The sequence below is a fragment of the Colius striatus genome, chromosome 2, assembly GCF_028858725.1.
Source record: "Colius striatus isolate bColStr4 chromosome 2, bColStr4.1.hap1, whole genome shotgun sequence".
In the NCBI taxonomy this organism is placed as follows: Eukaryota; Metazoa; Chordata; class Aves; order Coliiformes; family Coliidae; genus Colius; species Colius striatus.
Genome location: NC_084760.1, coordinates 46,525,844 through 46,538,558, shown reverse-complemented (window position 1 = coordinate 46,538,558; position 12,715 = coordinate 46,525,844).

Sequence of the window (12,715 nt, the reverse complement as noted above, 5' to 3'; positions counted from 1 at the left end):
AGGACCACGTGTGGGAAGGAGCTGGCTTTCCCAAACGAGGCATCCCACTACATGTTACTCCCTGCAATGGGAACCAGAACTAGGAGATGGGTGGTGGAGAGAAAGGATGAGAATTATAGGATTGGTTGGTTGGAAAAGACCTTTAAGATCGAGGCCAATCAGTCCTCTCAGCCATGCTGTCCACCTCTAGCATCCCCCTCTCTTCCATCCACCCCCATGGCCCAGGGACATAGGGCATGGATTTGGGGTCTGCCCATGTCCCTGTGTATGAAATTTTCTTGGCAGATGTAAGTATAAATGGTGTTATCAAGTGACTGGTGGCCATATACATTGGGAGCCCAGACCACCAACTCACTCTTCTGCAGGGTTAGACCACCAACCCGTCCTCAGAGCAGCCTGGATGGACCCTGGCCATGGGCTGACTGCCCTACATGGGCTCAGGTCCAAGACAGGATGAAGGGCTGGTGGTCTGGCCACCATCCAGCCAAGACAGATGACTTGGTCCCTTTTCTCCAGAGAAATTGGGCTCCCCTTGCAGCCAAAGCTGCCCTCAGCTCCCAGACACGGCATTTCACTCTGGGTCTGCTCTCAAGGTTTCCCATGAGTAAAAGCCACCTCTGTCCCACTCTGGTGAGGATGGGGAACTGGAAGGGATGCCATGGCTCCCCAGCAGCAACCCGGCTCCCAGCAAGCGGAACCCCAGCTCCCCACATACCTCTAAAAGTCCTGTCCAGGCTCTCCAGCGACGAGAGCAGATAGTAGAGAGCTGTGACTGGCCATGAGGAGGGGGGTATGATTTAGGGGACACTAAGTGCTTATTCCCCCTGATCCTCTCACTGCACTATAAATAGGGCCAAGAGAGCCGCTGGTCTCAGACGATGCGCGGGAGGGAGGAGCACAGGTCCCGGCGTGACCTTATCAGTGCACAGGAGATTAAGCTGGTGCCTCGGCAGGAGGGAACACATCTCTCTCGCCTAGAAACCTTCTGTCCCACTCTGGGGAGAGGGCAGATTCATCCAGCCCCATCCTAGCGGGATGAGAAGCTTGGGGAGAAGCTTCCTAACCTTGGGGGAGAAGCTTCCTAACCTTGCCATAGACAGAGGCTCAAAGCAGGGAACAGTCATCATTGATTTTATTCACCAGCCCGGGGCTTCCTCTTTGCCTTGGCAAGGGAGGCATGCCAACAGGTTTGCATGGAAATCCAGAGATTTCCATCCTAGACAAAAATATTGGCTGTCCAGTTTTCTTCCCCGAAGGAAAAGAGTTTCCAGACGATGTTCCCAGTCTGCTTCCCAGAAAGGAGGTACTCAAATTACCTCAGACGGCCTCCAAAAACAGAGCAACTGTCTGGAGAAGGAGAGTTTCATTAGCCTGTGTCTGCTCAGATCGTTTGGAAGGTGCTGAACCTCATGGCTCCCCCAGCAGCTATCCTAGATGGACATGAATGTCCTTTGGAGGACTTGTCACCTCCATGGACAGGACCTTCTTGCATCGCTGGTGGCCCCCAGCAAGGACGGAAGGAGGCTAGAGATCTGTGTGTGAAAAGGGGAGGACACAGCTTGAGTGACACCTGAGCATCCTGATCCTATATGTCATGATGGGGCCATGTCCTGCCCTGAGTTCTCCACAGCTGGATCCAGCCTAGCAGATCCATGCTCTCCTCACCTGGGGAGGACAAAATTCGAGTTTAGCTCTAGATTTAGGAAGAGTAATTTAAGCCCAGCTGGGTCACCAGCCCATAACCAGCTCCCAGCTTTGCTTTCAGCTTGTAAAAATACTAGACAAACAGGTTTTATTTATTTTCTTTGTCTTTGCAGATCATTGGTTGGGGCAGAGCAGGGGGATGTGCTGCCTCTTGAGTTCTGCCAGCACATGAATTGGGACTGTGTTCCTGGGCTGATTTTGGCATCTCCAGCAAACGGAACATCTCTGTTACAATATCCAACCATCCAGGGTGGCTTGGAGAAGTCAATAGTGTGTCAGGGGGCCTGGGGCAGTGCCCAACTCCCTCACCTCAACACCAAACAAGTTTCTCCTCCTCTGCCACTGGCACTTGCTGGGTTCCAGCTTGTTGCCCCTTACCCCTTGTCCTGTCACTTGAGGCCACAGAAAAAGTGTTGCCCCATCCTCTCCACATCACACAGATGTTCCGTTCCCCTCAGCACCTTGGTAGCCCTGCACTGGCCTCTCTCCAGCAGTTCCCCATCTCTCTGGAACTGGGGAGCCCAGAACTGGACACAGGACTCCAGATGAGGCCTCAACAGGGCAGAGGAGAGGGGGAGGAAAACATCCCTTACCTGCTGCCCACACTCTTCTTCATACACCCCAGATAAGATGAATTGCACCCCACAGACAGCCCTTTTTTGGGAGGGGTATCAGGGCAAGAAAACAAGGGGAATATCTCTCGAATCCCAGCCAAGAGCTCCTCCAGCATGATTAGCTAAAGACCAGCTCTCTTTTATTGCACACGAGTGGACAGACATTTAACATCCTTGTCTACAATGAAATCCATTATCCTCATCTTTCACAGAGGCCCTAGAGTTCTGGTTCTCCCTTTTCATGGCCGGAGGTGGCGGGGGAGAGGAGGTGGAGGAGGGATGGAGCCAGTTACAGCCAGGCCCTTTTGTGCAGCCACTCAGGAGGCACTCTCCCATAAATGTTTGGTGCTCCTAAATGGATCTGACCTCTCCTCCTCCAATCCCTCTCCCTTTCATTTTCTTTTCCTCATTATTATGGGGGCAAAAAAAGAAGATCCCCGAACCACCCCTCGTCCGGATCATTAGCGTCAGAGGCGGAGACGGGCGCTGAGTGCCACATGGAAGAGGCGAACGTCCGTTTCCATTCAATGCCCCTCGAGTGGTGTTTCGCTCAGGGCTGCTCCTTCACAAAGGGAGATGTGCAAATGGTCCCTGGCGGCAGCTCCCTGCCAGCCGCTCTGCCGGGGCTCGAGGAGCAGCCACCTCTTCAGGCAGACAAAGCACGGCATTGCTGCTGCCTTCGATTGATGTCTGAGTCGTTCTGGGAGCATTCAGCAGTCAGGAGGGGAAAGGAGGGGGCTGGGGATTCAATGAGAGAGCCTGAGTGATGCCGAGAGAGATAACAGCTCTGAAAGCCTCCAGGTTGAGTGCTCGGGTTTTGGGCTGCCTATCATCAGCATCCTTCCTTGTTCTTTTGGGAGACATCAGCTACAACCCTTCCAGAAGCCCAGAATTCATCGAAACCAACACCAAGAGCCTCAGGTAGCCACTGGTTAACTCCTTCTAAAGCCCAGGATGCAGATCATTCCACCATGCTGCGGAATAGCTGTTGCTGGGTATCCATCTCCCAACATGCTGTGATGAGCAGCATGAAGCCCGTGCCACCACCATCCTCCTCTGCCACAAGCACATCTTCTTCTGCTTCTTTCCAAATGCAGGGAGGCACAACGTTTCTATGGGCATGCAACTTGTTGTCTTCACCCTCCATCCCAAATCCCACTCCATCTGCTGTAGTTTCTAGAGGAGATGAGGTCTCCATGACCATTGCTCAGGTGCTGCAGACTCTCCTGTGCTTGATGAGCCTGCAGCCATCTTTCAACAGCTCACATTCCCTCAGGCTGCAAACAACCCACCAGCTTTCTCTTTGAGAGAGAAATGTCGAAAAAATGCAATGCTTCTACATTTCTATCTGCTGCCCAACTAAGTGAAGTGACCCCCCCCCCTCAAGGTGTTCCTGGGAAACTCTCCATCCCTGACCCTGCCTCGGTCTCCTGGAGGAAACGTCAAACTAAGTCAACTCTACCTGTCCCAACCTCTTAGGGTTCCGATCACCCGAATTAAGTCCCACCACTCACACCGACAATCAGTGATTTGCTTTGAAATAATCAGCAGTAAGAGGCAGATCAGAGGTTCCTGAAGACCAGGGAGCCCCAAAATCAGACTAAACTTCAGTGCTGCTCCACTGCCTCCAGTCACACTCCACAAATACCAGCAAAAGCCATACCCTGAGTCTTTGAGAGCTGATCTCTGCTGGCTCCAAGCCCTGGATGCAAAACTGCCCTGAGATGCCCTGCCCTGGGAAGGTAAGGGGGGCAGGGTACATCAGACAGAGGTTTAGGGTCCTGGGGAGCTGCTTGTGCTCAGGAAGGCACCGCAGGTCTTGAGGTTGCTTTGGGATCCTGTAGGGATCCGGCTCTGCAGGGGCATTGCTAAGCCCTTAATCCTCCCTGAGAGCACCAGCCCTGGGCAGAGGCAGCATCTCGAAGGCACGAGAGAGGTGATTCATGCATCTTGGGGCTTCTTCCTCTCTTGGCTTCCTGCAATCTCCCAGATCTCTCACCCATTCTCTCTTCCCTCCTGCAATTCCAATGTGTGATTTAAACAAAGACGAAGTTGCAGGAAAGAGGGAAACAGGACATGGCTGAGTGTCACCGGGGCTGCAGAAGGGGCTGGGTGCAGTTCTCCCATGCAGCCCCGAGCACTGTGAGCTCAGGGTTGCAGGAATCAAGTCTCTGCCAGGCTCTTAAACCCTGCTGAAAGCCATCTCCCTCCCTAAGAAGCCATAATCCCTCTTAGGAGCACGGGCAGTAATCTGGGATTTGGCACTGGATGTGCACATGTGTGTGTGTGTGTGTGTGTGTGTGTGTGCATGTGTGTGTGCACACATGTGCATGTACAGCATGTGTGTGATACTGGAGAATGTAACTGCCTCAGAAAGAGAAGCAAGGCAGCATGAATGATGATTCAATGATTCTACTATCTTCTGCAGGAACAGGATTCCCCTTTGACAGGGGTATGGTTGCAGGACAATTTCCAAACTCAGGAGCTCAAAAAGATTAATTCATTCTAAAATCAAGGTGCAACATTTACTTACTGCCTTTTTGGGTTTTTTCTATGACCAACACCTGGAATCTTCTCCCCAGCTTGAGAGAGACAGGGAACTGCTGGAGAGAAGCCAGCCCAGGGCTACCAAGATGCTGAGGAGACTGGAACATCTGAGTGAGGAGGAAAGGCTGCGGGACCTGGGGCTGTTCAGCCTGGAGAAGAGAAAGCTGAGGAGGGACCTCATCAGTGCTGAGAAATCCCTAAAGGGTGGGTGTGGAGAGGATGGGGCCAGTGTTTGTTGTGTGGTGGCCAGTGCCATGAGAAGAGGTAAGGGGCACAAGCTGGAACCCAGCAAGTGCCAGTGGCACAGGAGGAGAAAGTTGTTTGGTGTTGAGGTGAGGGAGCCCTGGCCCAGGCTGCCCAGGGAGGGTGTGGAGGCTCCTTCTCGGGAGTTTTCCAAACCCACCTGGACGTGGAGGGGAACCTGCTTGAGCAGAGGCTTGGGCCGGGTGAGCTCTGCAGGGCCCTGCCAACCCCTATCATGCCGGGATTCTATGTTTCTACGTATCAAGCAAGAGGTGCCCCTCACAGAGGGTTCCTTATGCAATGTGCTACCTCACCCTGCAACAGCCTCTTACATCCCCATCCAGAGAGGCAGATGTCCTTTTCCTGCCCTGCTCAGCTGCTCTGAGAGGTCTCAAAACACTCCACAAACAACAGAGCTGAGTCTTTGCAGAGAAAACAAACAGGTATTTTCAATCCTCTGCATTTCATAGAATCATAGAATCGTAGAATGGTAGGGGTTGGAAGGGACCTTTAGAGATCATCTAGTCCATCCCCCCTGCAGAAGCAGGGTCACCTAGATCAGGTCTCATAGGAACGTGTCCAGGCAGGTCTTGAAGACCTCCAAGGAAGGAGACTCCACATTCTCCCTGGGCAGCCTGTGCCAGGGCTCTCTCACCTGAACAGTGAAATAGTTCTTTCTTATGTTTAAGTGGAACTTTTTGTGTTCCAGCTTCATCCCATTACCCCTTGTCCTGTTGCTAGCTGCACATAGAAAAAAGGGATGTCCCAGCCTCCTGACACCCACCCTTTAGATATTTGTAAATTTCCAAGAAAAACACCCAATCAACTGTATTTCCCTTAAAAATGTGTAATGAGGGGGATATAAACTGCAATGAGTGGGTGTCAGGACCCTCAATTTCTGGTTTGTAGTTCTGTGCTTGCAGGAGTACTGAATGGGGGAATGAACAGGGTTTTGAGCCATGGTGATGCCTGGTGATGTCTGGTGATATCCTGGTGATGCCTTGTTTACACTCTGGTGATGCCCCGGTGATGCCTGGTGATGCTGTGGTGATGACCTGGTGATGGCTGGTGATACCCTATTAATAATAGCCTGGTGAATCCTGGTGATGCCCTGATAATGTCCTCATGATGCCTACTTATGACCAGGTGATGCCCTGTGATGCCTGGTCATGCTTGATGTGTCGTGTGAGAAAATTAGGTGCACCAGAGAAAGGTCTTGGTGGTGTTTGTCCATTCACTGCTGTCCAAGGAGACTGGTATTAGGGGGCAAAATCAGGACAAACTCTGTAATGTTCTGGGCTCGTCTGCCCAAAGATCAGTAGCTATTTCTGCAGCTGAGAGTCTCCTCTGAGCCAGCTTGGTCCTCACTGGGGAATGTCATCACCTTGATCCCTTGCAGGACTCCAGGAGGAAAGAGGCATCACAGGAATAAAGCCTCAGCCCTTATAAAATCACAGAATCATTGAAGTTAGAAAATACCTTGAAGCTCCTTGAGTCCAACCATTGTCCCAGCACTGCCACAGCCACCACTTACCCATGTCCCTCAGCACTTCAGCTACAAGGCTTTGGGATCCCATCAGGGATGGGAACTCCACCACAGTTGTGGGAAACCTGTGCCAGGGCTTGACAGCCCTTTGGGGAAGAAGTTGTTCCTCATCCCAAATCTAAACCTCCCCTGGTGCAACTTGGAGCGATTTCCTTTTGTCCTGTTGCTTGTAGCTCAGGAGCAGAGACCAACACCCCCCATAGCCACAAACTCCTGTCAGGGAGTTGCCGTGAGTGAGAAGGTCTCCCCTCAGTCTCCTTTTCTCCTTCTTCCTCCTTGCAGCTCAAGCCAGCTCAGCTGTGATGGCCAAGAGAAGCCTGACTCCAACTTTCCAAAGCCATGGAAAATCAAGCTACAGAGTCCTGTCATAATTTCTGACAGGATCAAGACAGAGCTGCAGGACAGGGCTTTCCCGAAAGGATTTGGCCAGCTGGGATGAATTTGCTGTCTGGAAAAATCGAGGTGAGAAAGACAAGGGGATTCTGGAGTACCAGAACATGCTGACATTTTCCAGCTTATCAATATTTGGGGAAATTCATCCACAACAGGGGATAAATATGCCAAGAGATTTTCAAAAACTGATGTGCAAACCAACACCTTCCCTGGAAAGAAAAGTCCACAGCTCCAGTTGCAAATCCCAAACGACACACTGTTTTTTGAAGGAAACTGAAAGACAGAAGGTGCTCTTGTTCCTTCACCTGCTTTTCCAGGCTGCCACATCTTTTGGAGACACGCACACTGCTTCCCAGGTGCAGGCAGCCTTTCTCTCCTTGTCTTTGGCTCTGCTCACCAGGTACATCAACACCAAGAGCAGTTGCTGCCTGGGAACATCCCCCAGCCTTCCACCACAGTCACCCATAGCCATTTAACTCCAGCCAAGCTCCCCAAGTCACCATGACACTCTGCTTGGTGCCAATCTGGTGCCACATACCCTGCCCTGAAGCAAGATGTGCAGCTGGTACCCACCAGAGCATCAATTCTATGAGTCATGAAGGATGCTGAAGAGCTGCTAAGCAAGGCAGGCATCCTCTCAAGTGTTTGTGTCACTGGAAATGTTGCTCTGATAATTGAAAGTGAGGTCTTTCTTTGCAGAGCAGGGAGATGGGCTGTGCAGCCCCCAGCCAAAGGATGCTGTAGGTGCTGAGAGTTGATTGGCTTGAAGGGAACACTGGAAAAGAAATCCATAAAGGGCTATTAAACACTGTGACCCTCAGATTGCTCTGGGCATGCGCTGCTTATCGGGCTCTCCTCCTAATGAGCACAAGTTGCTGCAGTGAAGAGTCCATGAACTCAGAAGAGCAGCAGAAACAAATCTGTTCAGCCTGAAAGGACTCTTGCTCCTCCAGGAGTTTGCTCCAGCAAAAGGTTTGCATGGATCCTGCAATTATAGTCAGTGCACGATCTACCCTTTGAGGTGACGTGACTCAAGCTCTTTGAAACATCAGGAAGAAAAGAGAGTGCCAGGAAACACCTATGAGCAAAGCTATCAGAACCACGTCATTCCCATCCTCAAATCCCTTTAGCTGTCTATTCCTAGAGAAGTGCCCAGTTTGAGACAGAGAGAATCAGGCACAATGATGGATTTTAGCAAATGAATAGTGCAGAGGAAAAGGTGTTGGCACCAGTAAGTTCAGGTAGAGCAACAGCGGGTACCATTCCTTTACACATCACACAATCATTTCTTTCCTAAAAAGGTCTGGTCATGCTTTTATAAGTTGATCACGCCTCATAAGTCAATAAGAAAATCAGTAGAAAGGAAAAAGACCGCTCTCCCTGCAACAAACCTCATGTAGGCCGTGTCCCAGACAAAAGGAGGACTGTTTTTCTTCTGCAGGCTGCCACAGGCTACTCTTGCTGTGAAGATCAGCACCTTCACATGAACTTACATGTGGTACTACGTGCCTGCTTGGTCAGCTGCAGAGCTGTGCTTTCTCCATCAGAGAGGCTACAACTGAGCAACTATCAGCATTCTCCTCCAGGAGTAAGGTGTGTGGATTGTAGTTCAGCATCTGATAACAACTCAAGGCAAGCACAGCTAGGTTTAGAAGGGATGCCTTGGTCAAAGCTGGCTGGAAATCACAGCTCCAGGAATGCAAAGACGTGATCACCTCCATTTATGTAGCCAAAAAGGCCCTAATCCTACACAAGTGATCAGCTGGTCTTTGGCTCCAAGGCTCAGATTTACCATCAATGTCTTCTGGCTTTAAAATCTTCAAGTGATGCAAGTTTTAGGGAGATAACTCAACACTCTGTTCACTTGGATGACTCCTGGGTCTCTGCTCATTGTACTCTACAGTCATGGAGTTTTGAGGAGCTACATCTGGTACCAGGGAAGGGACCTTATTGGCAGCTCCTGTAAGAAATGGAACCTTTCACCATCTGTAAGTCAGACCCACCACTGGGGCTGAGCGCATTGGGCACCTCCAGCACCACTTTTTAAGAAGAAGAAGCTGGAAGAAGGAGGTGCTTTCTTTCTGGGAGGTGGTGGAAGGAGTTGGATGAGACAGAGGTGACTATGCAGCCCCTAGGTCAGTGAGGTAAGAGAGAAGGCGTGCTAGAGCACTTGCCCTGCCTGCCCTGGTGAGACAGAGGTTGCTCCCCTGCAACTTGTGGAGAGCTCATGAAGGACCCCAAGTACAGGGTGGTGTCTGTGCCCAGAGGAGGCTGTATTATTTCATAGAATAATAGATTAATTTTGTTTGGAAAAGAGCTTTAAGATCATCAAGTTCATCCCCTCCCCTCACAGTTCCAAGCCCACCACTAACCCACGTCCCTCAGCACCTCAGCTACACGGCTTTGCAATAGCTCCAGGGATGGGAACTCCACCAACTCCCTGGGCAGCCTGGGACAGGGGCTGACAACCCTCTCAGAGAAAAAGTTCTTCTCATCTCCAACCTAAACCTCTCCTGTTGCAACTCCCTCTCCTGTTGCCATTTCCTCTTGCCTTTGGTGAAGGACAGCATTGCAGCAAAAGGTACTTAGTTACAAGCCCTTAATGCACCTGCCCTGGAGATCCATCCTTATCCCATTCCACCAAACACGAGATGAAGATGGTCTGGATGGATCGGGGCCCTCAGCATCACTCCTACTCCACCCAGGAAGGAGCAGCAGTGGGTGCTGAGCCCAGGAAAGCCACTTGAACCATGTACGGGGCCACTGCCTGCAAAGCACGGCAAGAAACCTGTCCTGAGATAATAGGGAAGGTGACTATCTCCACACCCAACAGCACGTGGCTGTGCCAGAGGGATGTGTGTGTCCTAGGACAGACCTACATGGCCATCACAAGGGGTTTTGCAAGCCCCAGAGCCCCTCTCACTGCTGTGACAATGATGTTTACAGCCCAATGGGATGGCTGCCTCACAGTACCGCAGGATTTGAGCCCAGCCGCGATTTTCACACCCGCCCCTGGAGCTCATTCACACTCAGGTGTCACCTCTTCTCCAAATGAAAAGGGAAAGGTCAGAAATCACATTGCTAATGAGGCCATTCACCCATGGGTGCCTTAACCCCATGTCCAGCCCTGCTAGGAATGGCTGAACATACTACGCAGGTAGCTCTTATGGGGATGAGGGCACGGTGAAGCCATCAGATATCCTTCAAGGCAACCCTAAAGTGAAGAAGGATCATAAAATCACAGAATCATTTCAGATCCTCGAGTCCAACCCCTCCCCTCACCCTGCCAAGCCCACCACTGACCCGTGTCCCTCAGCACCTCAGCTACACGGCTTTGCAATAGCTCCAGGGATGGGGACTCCACCAGCTCCCTGGGCAGCCTGGGACAGGGGCTGACAACCCTTCCAGGGAATAAGTTCTTACTCAGCTTCAATCTAAACATTCTCTGGCACATTTTGAGGCCATTTCCTCTTGTTGGGTCATTCATTACCATTGCCCTGGGCCCATTGCTCCAGCCTGGCCAAGGCCCTCTGAAGAGCCTTCCTGCTCTCACAAACATCTGTGCTCCCACACAGCTTCGTGTCATCTGCAAACTCACGGAGGCCTCCAGAGCTGGGCAGTTTGCTGAGCCCTGAGGTCAGGCCTTGCTGCCAGCCATGCTCGGTGCAGGGGTTGGAGGATGCTGATTCTGCACTGTAATTACATGGTCTTGGATGGTCTTCATCTCTCCTCTGCTCAGGAAGAAAGAAGAAAGAATTTCCTCCTAATGGGATTTTCTCTGGTCTGAAGGGCCAGAGAGCTCAGCAGCATCCGGCCCAGGCTGCCGAAGCTGAGGCAGAGGATGGATGCTTCATCTCAGTCCCTCACCTGCAGCCGCTCCACTCAGCGAGGTTTCCTAAACAGATTTGGCCTCTTCTTTATAAACATAATCTACTCAGATTGGCCTAATGAAGATGAAAGAGCCTTTAAAGTGGGAATCATAGCTCCGGTTTGGGCCATAAAGTATCTCAGAATAGCTCTCCGTCACGGAAAATATTGCAGGCCCGGGGACCCGTCAGGGAGGACGGCAGCAGCTGACGCAGTTGTGGGCACTGCGGTGAGATGGGGATGGTTTGGGGATGGATTTGGGAAGGACGAGGGTCCAGAGAAGGTGTGAAGCAAACTGAAATGCTACAGGCTCTTCCTTGAACCTCTGCTTTGCATCTAGCAACGTGCTATGGAGGGTTTCATCCCGGCCTGGGGTACTCCAGGGATTCTGTTCCCTCCCAATACCCTTTGGCAAAGAGGTTCACACACCTGCATCTTGCTAATGCACCTCCTTCTTGTTTCTTCTCAGCCTCTTCTCTGGCCAGTGGAAAGGGGAAAACCTCCAGAGACCTCTGTAGCACAGAGCACCTGCACCCCGAGGCAGATGTCTGTACAGAGTGGCTCAACCACTCTCCGGGTTTCTCCAGAGTCCTGTTTATGGGCTCCTCTCCCCAGAAGGTTGCTTTTGGAGTGGCTCCTTTCTCTATAGATGACTCTGTCGAGTAAAATAGAAGCAAATCCTTTGCCCACCCAAGGTGAGACCACATTTGCTCCTCACTGGTAAACCTCCGTATGTGGCTTTACTGGGCCCTGCAGTTTGTCTTCTCATAAGCATGAAAGTCAACAGCTATGCTTCATAAGAGCTGGCAAGAGAGATGCTCATAGCCTAAGACCAGCTCTTGGTTGAGCCCAGATCAACTAAAAGTTGCTGTTAGGTGCTCCAGCCTTCAAGGGCCACCTTTGAAATTACCCCTGAACATGGAAAATCCCCATGCAGATGTATTTTCTCTACCTGGGTATGTCCAGAGCTGGAAGACAAGACCTTACAAACTTTAACTCATCCCTTGATCCTGATGCACAGCTGAGGACTGGTGCTGTCACCCTGGGATGCTTGTGGAGAGGTCAGACCTGCCTCAAGCACATTGGAGATGGAGCACAAAAGGCCATGCAAACCATGGTAAACCAGCTCTGAGCACCATCCTGCTGCTATTAATCTAAGGGGGACTTAGCAGGTTTTTGAGACGTGTTTTGATGCCAAAGCGGTCCCAGGGCAGAGACAGGAGTTAGCAAACCTACAGTAGAGGTGGTTTGCATGTCACCATCCTCTTTTGCGTGGAAAAAGAGAGTTGAGATCTCCAGGCACAAGACAGCTGTCTGGGGAGGCTGGAAAGTTGGCACTGGATGAGTTTCCCCATCACTCTATCCCCTGTCACGCCCAGATCCCTTCCAAGGTGCCATCATGCCTCATAAAGGATGGAGCATCCCCTCTCACTTCACCACGCAAGGCTTGGCCAAGATGCATGAAAGAGCCTCCTGGAAGCCACCACTGCTCTTAGAGTAGCCAAAGCCAACCCTAGGGAGACCAGGAGTCCCCCTGGGCCACCCAAAGGTGGTCCAGTGGAGAGGCAAGGATGGAGTTTGGTGGGTGCAGAAAGAGACAGGGGGGAAGCTGGCTGAGCTTCACCCTGCTTGTCCTCACTTTCTTCTTGCATCCCAAAGCCCTGTCTTGTGCTCTGGAAAAGCTGGCAAATGCCTTCCTGGCTGCTTTTGCACTCAAAGCTGGTGGCCACGGGACTCTCTGGCCCATCAGATATGGCCCATCAAGCTCCATGTCTGAGCTTGACTGAGAAACCTCTGCTGA